Source organism: Pongo pygmaeus, chromosome 1, assembly GCF_028885625.2.
Source record: "Pongo pygmaeus isolate AG05252 chromosome 1, NHGRI_mPonPyg2-v2.0_pri, whole genome shotgun sequence".
NCBI classification, from domain to species: domain Eukaryota; kingdom Metazoa; phylum Chordata; class Mammalia; order Primates; family Hominidae; genus Pongo; species Pongo pygmaeus.
Window position 1 is genome coordinate 219334981 of NC_072373.2, and position 7419 is coordinate 219342399.

A 7419-nucleotide genomic window follows, 5' to 3' on the forward strand; every position below is an offset into this window, starting at 1 on the left:
CTCTTCCCTGAACTCTGGCTCATTCTTATTCCCCCGAGCTCAGTTTAAACATCACCTCCTTGAAGACAACCTCTAGCCCATTCCAAGAAAAGACGTGTGCCCAGTTACCCTTTGTGCCTGGCACATAGTAGCTGCTGAGTGCAAAAGTGTTGGTGACTGAGAGGCATAGAAACCTGAGCACTTGACGGCCCTGAAGGGGAAGCCGGGCTTCCTGATGCCTGGAACATTCCTTGAGCCTTTCCTTGCCTTTGTTCTCCCACACCTGGGCAGATGCCATCCATGTTGGGCAGAGTTCGAGGTCTATGTCTGCACTGGCCTAGGCCTCAGGGGATGGGGCCTTGGTTTTTTTCCCACCAAAGCCCATAGAGTAGGATGGGGTGGGGAGGGGAGGGGAGGGGAGGGGAGGGGAGGGCAGGGGCAGCACACATGTCTAGCTTTCACTGTGGGCCCTGGACAGGAAAGGTCACTGAAGGGACAGCATCTCAGGGCCCAGCTCAGCAACATCTGGCTCATGGCCTGCCTTCCCAGCATGTCCCAGAGGCCCTCGAGGACAGAGTGGCAGGTGACAGCACTGACATTAGTGCCAGACTTCCTGGGCCACTGCCACCCACCGGGAGGGGCTTTGGAGAAGGCATCTGGCCTTTCTGTGTCCAGTATAATAAAAATAAGAGCCGACTTTTATGGAACACTGACTCAGCTCCAGGCTCTGCTCATTCAGTCCTCGCAGTCACTGAGATAATGGACTTCAGTGTGTAGAACCATTCATGGCAGCTGATATGTGCCCAAGAAACACTGACTTATTTCCTGGGGGCTCTTTGAAGTCTCTTGGTGTTTATCTAAACACAGAAGATGGAAGGGGGGAAAGATGGAGGGGGGAGGGAGGGAGAGAGGGACCAGGCTGCGGGGTCAAATGTCCTGAAATAAGTGCTTCACTTCCCTGGAGGTGATTTCTGGATGATTTGTCTTGCTCTGGATGATTTGTTTATTTATTATTATTATTATTTTTGGCGTTAGCTCTCTGTTTATATAGACTCTGGTTCTAGAAGCAACTCGCCTGCAGCCGGCTGGCTGGACCAGCACACGCTGACAGGGCTGGGCTATTTACAGGCCCATTGTGGGCTGTACCTTGGTCACCTCCAGGGACGGTGCTCAGCTGTGACCCCAAAATAAGTTAGGGCCAGCTGGGCGGGGCAGGGCAGGACAGGGCTGGGGGCTGTATGCACCATGTGCTGGGGGCTCGGGGCTTCAATATTGTCGGGGGCCGGGGCAGTAAAGATGGCTGGGGTAGCACTGCCCACCCCTAGTGGTCAGTAACTACTGGAAGCAGACCAGCTGGGCAGGGCCGGGAGGCTCAGGTGTCTGACAGGCAGGTCTGGATCCCGTCCACCCACTGCTGGGCCAAGGGCATATCCTGGGCACAGATGTTGTAAACGCAAAGTGTTGTCTTCATGTCAAAGAAGGCCTTCTCATCCATGGTCTTAGGGTTTGCCAGGTGCCACATCCTCCACCTCTGCCAGTCGATGACACCCTTGCACTCCGTGTCCACACGGTGGTTGTAGTAGCACAGCTGGTGTTGGTCTTGTCCAACATGAACCAGCGGGCCTTCCAAGGCTTCATGAAGGCCCCTTTCTTCTACAGAGTGCCCTCGTTGGACCTGTTCTCACTCTCAGCTGTCTGGAACTGGCTGCACAGGGTGCTGGTGCTGCGGCGGGCAGCCTGGCAGGAGCCAGGTGCGGTCGAGCCACTACTCTGGTCACTGTCCAGGCTGAGGCTCAGGGTGGAGCCCACAAGCCCCTCCTGCAGTCACACACCCAGCGAACGGCAGAGGTGGGGTGCAGTGGACACTAGAAGGGAGCTGGGGTGCCACTTCAGTCTGGCCGGCCTTCCAGGCGCTGTGCGGCCTTCACCTGGTCCCAGTGTCCTTCCATCACTGATGGCATTAGCCTAACTCTGTCTCCAGCCTCTGCAGCTCCTCCAGCAGGAGTGAGATGGCGTCAGGCTGGGGTCAGGGGCAGCTGTCGTAGCAGGGCCACGCCACGCAGTGCCTGTACTGAGGAGCGCCTCCGTCAGACTGTTCTTCCTCCGGGGGCCCAGGGGGCCCCTGGGCCGGTTCCCAGTCATAGGGAGGGCCCTCGGCCAGCATCTCCTCAGTGTAGAAATCCCACACCTTCAGGTTGGACACATTGCTGTAGGGCCGCAGGAGCTCTGTGTCCGCAGGTACATGCATGTAATTGCGGAACATGGGCATCCTCTTGCTCAGCCTGTCCACGTACTCCCACAAAGACCTGTACAGCAGCTGGCCCCTGCGTTCCCCTTCTCCTCATACAGCAGCCCCAGCTCAATGCTCTCAGGGTCAGAGTCAAGTAGGAAGGTCCGGAACGGCGGGACATATGGTGGCAGCCGAGGAACCTGAGGTAGAACTGGCTGAACTCAAACTCCATGGAGAACTGCAGATGGCCCTGGTGTTACGCAGTCCAGGAACTACAGGAAGGCAGGTGTGAAGCCGCTGCTCTGCCCAGCCAGGGTGTGGGCTCCACGGTGGCTGAAGGGATGACTGAAGGACAACCACTTCTTCTCCACTAGCAGGCGGAAGCCCTCCAGCGTGCGGTAGAAGGGGTCTGAGAGCAGCTGCACCAAGGATACCACCTGGGAGGTGATGTCCTGGCCATCCTCCAGGCCCACCAGCACAGAGGAGTCTGAATCCACGGGCTCCACCACCAGCACTGACACCTGCAGCAGCTTGTGGATTGGGGTCAGCTGCTCCGAGTCCTCCAGCGAGCGCACTAAGGAGGCTGGGCTGGGCTCAGCAGCGGGGCAGCCCGGGACACATGCCTTCAGCAGCTTCTTGAAGTTGGCCTTCACCTGCTGTTCCTCAAATACCTCAATGGGCACCAGCTCCCACTGCTGCAGGGGGTCTGGCTGCATACCCTTGAGCTGGGCTTTGTTCCCAAGGATGTAGAGGGCTGCTCGCTGCAGCCACAGGAAGCCTGGGTGGCCGAGGGGGCCCTGTTGCCTGGGGTGGGGCCAGCGCATCTCTGCCAGCTAACCAGGAGCCCATATCGGCACCAAGCTCACTGCTGCGCCCGCTGGTCTGGACACTGCCCCACTTACTTCGGGGTGCAGTCCGTCTGGAGGGCAAGGGCACCATGGGGTTAGACAGTGTGATGACCCTGGCTCTGGGGCTGGGAATGTGACTGCCCATGTGGGCTGAGGAGAAGCCGGTAAGCATGTTGCGTCCCGACACATCGGCATAGCGGGGCATGGAGCTGACCACAGCCTGCAGGTACTTCTCCTGCTCCAGGCTACTCGAGTCCACCTGGAACTGGCCTGGAGAAGGTGCGTTCTGGGCCTTGAAGAAGCCGAGGACACCTCTGCCCTGCAGGCCCCGGAGCGCAGCAGCACTGCCTTGGACCACCCGCTGCACCAGCAGACCACCAGGAAGGGGTTCTGGCAGTAGCAGCGGGACACCCACTGCAGGGCATTGTCCTGGACACCCTGGGGCACGATCAGCAGCCCTGGGTAGCTGCAGCAGTTGGTGGTCAACATGTGTTTGTCCAGAGAAATGCAGAAGGGCTTTGGCCCAGCTCAGGCTGCTGCTCAGGGTGCCCAGCCCGAGGTGCTGCTAGTTGCAGCAGCAAGCCTCTTCCACCAGGCTGCTGGTGGTCATGTGGTCTGAGGGCTTCAGAGCTGAGGACAGGGTCATCGTGCTGGGCTCCAGCTCCTCTGACACTGAGATCTCATCCGCCTGGTCTTCAGGGGGCAGCTGGCCCCGGTGCTGCCAGATTAGGGGGTTGTACTTCTTAAGAGTGACATGCTGGTGCCTGATGGTCTTCTTGGCGTTCTTGACCAGGTTGCAGGACAGGGTTCTGAGGGAAGGACCCTTGTCCTTGGTGAGTCGGGGTGGCCGGCCAAGTGTATAGGCAGAGCCCAGCGTGAACGCTAAGGTGGCTCTGACATCCGGTGGGTACCACAGCTTATGCAGCTGCCTGCGGAAGTTGCTCTGGATGATTTTTAAAGCTCCCTTTGGCCGGGTGCAGTGGCTCATGCCTGTTATCCCAGCACATTGGGAGGCTGAGGCAGGAGGATCCCTTGAGCCTGGGAGGTCAAGACCAGCCTGGGCAGCATAGGGAGACTCCCACTTCTACAAAAAAAAAAAAAAAAAAAAAAAAGAGTTAGCTGGCTGTGATGCTGCACGCCTGTAGTCCTGGCAACTCAGGAGGCTGAGGTGAGAGGATCACTTGAGCCCAGGAGTTTGAGGCTGCAGTGAGCTGTGATCATGCCACTGCCCTCCAGCCTGGGTGACAGAGCAAAACGCTGTCTCTGAAATAAATAAATAAATAAATAAATAAATAAGTAAATAAATAAATAAATAGTCCTCTTCATTCTTGTTTGTTCATTTGTTTGTTTTTGAGGCTGAGAACAGTGGACCTGTCTTGGTGACAGGGACCAGCCTGTGGGCATGAAACTTAAAAACTCACCCAGACAGAAGGAACTGCTCGCTCTCAGAGCACAGCAGACAGCTCTGCTGGAACTGGGATCTAAGTCAAGCAGGGAGTCACGTGGTTCTTGAATAAATGGGTTGAGTATGACCCTCACCCCAGAGTCAGAGACAAAAAAACAGACTGATGGCTGATGGGCTCCCGAGAACAGGAGTCATCTGTCACTTATGATGAACAATTTTATATATATATACACACACACATACATATATATACTTACATGAACACATACACATATATATTTACATGAACACATACACACATATATGTGCATATATATGTGTGTGTGTGTGTGTGTGTGTGTGTGTGTATGTATTTGAGACAGAGTCTTGCTCTGTCGCCCAGGCTGGAGTGCAGAGGTGCGATCTCGGCTCACTGCAACCTCCGCCTCCTGGGTTCAAGCCATTCTCCTGCCTCAGCCTCCTGAGTAGCTGGGACTACAGGCGTGCGCCACCACACCTGGCTAATTTTTGTATTTTTAGCAGAGATGGGATTTCTTCACGTTGGCCCGGCTGCTCTCGTACTCCTGACCTCAAGTGATCTACCTGCCTCGGCCTCCCAAAGTGCTGACATCATGGGCGTGAGCCACCGCGCCCAGCCCAAATGATATTTTCAAATGATCTCTCTGAGGTTCGGAGTTCTGTCTGAAGCTACTTCACATCATGCTAGAAAAGTGATCCCATTAAGATAAGCACAGTAGGTGCTGGGGAGCGAGGAAAAAGCTCTTGGTCGGCTTTACTCCCCAAGTGCTCACACCCTGGGACATTCCCGCCACTCTCCTCCCTCCTTAAAGCTTCCTCTGGGAGCCCAAGTGCCTGATGCTAACCCCCAACAATGAGGGCAACGTGGGGCGTTGTCTGCCTTCTTCGCCCTGGGGATGGAGCTGAACTTCCAACAGGAATGGTTCAGTTCTCTCTCTCACCTCCACTGGAGGAAGAAGCTGGGGTGAGAGACAAGAATTCAGCCTCAGAGGACTTTCTTTGTAGGGTGAGAAAGCCCTGGGTGTCAGAATCACAGAATTGAAGATTATATTAGATTAGATTAAAGTTCAGCCATTACTAAGCCTGTCTGTATCTTGTGCTCCATAAATGAGGGGTCCTGTTTTCCTTGTTTCTGCTGTGATCCCAGTGCTCAGACAGTGCTTGGCATACAGCAAGCACTCAATAAATAGTTGAATGGATGAACGGGTGCTGCACTTTCCTCATTTATACAACAGAAATCATGGTACTCCCCTGTATTCACTATCTGTTGCTATGTAACAAATTAGCCCCAAATTACTTGGTGGCTTAAAACAGCAATCATTTTATTCCCACTCAGGATTTCCATGGGTCAGGAATTTGGGATTTTTTTTTTTTTTAAGACAGAGTTTTGTCCTGTTGCCCAGGTTGGAGTGCAGTGGTGCAATCTTGGCTCACTGCAACCTCTGCCTCCCTAGGTTCAAGCAATTCTCCTGCCTCAGCCTCCCCAGTAGCTGGGACTACAGGTGAGTGCCACCACGCCCAGCTAATTTTTTGTATTTTTAGTAGAGATGGGGTTTTGCCATGTTAACCAGGCTGGTCTCAAACTCCTGACCTCAAGAGATCTGCCCGCTTGGCCTCCCAAAGTGCTGGGATTACAAGGGTGAGCTGCCGTGCCTGGCCAGAATTTGGGATTTTGTGTGGCTCTGTCTCAGGGTCTTTCATGCCATTGCAGTCAGACAGTGGCTGGAGTTGGAACAGGAGGGGACTGGCCAGGCATTTCTCTTCATGGAGTCTCAGGGCTTCTCCAGCGGTGGCTTTGGGCTTGCTCACACCATGGTTGCCCCAGGGCTCCCAGGCAAGTGCTCTGGTGAGGAAAGTGGAAGCTACTTCAATGCTATAACCTAGTCTGGGAAGTCACAGAGTGTCACTTCTGCCACAGGCCCAGGCCCGTCCAGATTCAAGAGGAGGGAACGTGGACTGTGCTTCTGATGGGATGAGTGTCAGTGTCCCATGGTGGGAGCACATGGGGTGGGGGAGCTCGTGGCCATCTTTGGAGATTCAATCTGCCGCCGCTAGGAGGAGGCCGAACTGACATTCGAACCCAGGCGGGCTGAATGCAGGTCCTGACTTCTGCATCACTGCTGCACGGGGCTGCCCCAGGACAGGCCAAGTCTCCCAAAGACCTAAAGCAAAACTAAGGGTACAGTGAGACCCACAGCAAATACCCTTTGCAAATACAAGATGCCTGAGTTCGTTTACTGTGGCTGTCCTAAGAAAGCACCGCAAAGTTGGTGGCTTCAAACAACAGAAATGGTCTCCTTACGGTTCCAGAGGCCAAAAGGCTAAGACCGTGGACCAGGCCATGCCTTCTCTGAGGACTCTAGGGAGGGGCTGTCCTTGCCTTTCCCAGCCTCCAGGGTTGCTGAGAATCAGGGGTGTTCCTTGGTTTGTACATGCATCGCTGCAGCCTCTGCCTCGGCTTTTACTCGGCCTCCCCCCTGCCTGTCTGTGTCTGCGTCTCTCCTCTTCTTACAAGGACATCAGCCGTATTGGACCAGGACCTACCCTAATCCAGTATGATCTCATCCTAACAAATGACATCTGCACAGATCTCTTTTCCAAACAAGGTCACACACTGAGGCTCTGGGTGGACATGAATTTTGGGGACATGATTCAACACACAACGGCCCTGTCTGATTTCCCAGTCATGCCCTGCCTATGTTCCCAGCCCCTCAGGCTCTGCACGGCCCTTTAAATGGGGGGACATAGCTCCTGGGTCACCAAGCACATCCAGGAGGATGCAGCCAGCCTCGGAGGGCCTAGAACGCAGAGCCCGAGTGGCAGTGGCCACCTTCACTGGGGAGTAAGGTCGGGGAAGAGAGGCAGCCAGAGGGCCTTGGTGGCCTGCCAGTGCCTCCCTCACTTCCCGCATGTCACAGGACTTCTTTCGGTCCAGCCGG

The 7419-nt window shown here is 55.1% G+C and overlaps 1 pseudogene; it reads right to left on the reverse strand.

Moving 5' to 3' along the window:
- Positions 1–1351: 1351 nt before the first annotated feature.
- LOC129008136 (myotubularin-related protein 5-like) lies at positions 1352–4045 on the reverse strand (annotated as a pseudogene).
- Positions 4046–7419: the final 3374 nt, after the last annotated feature.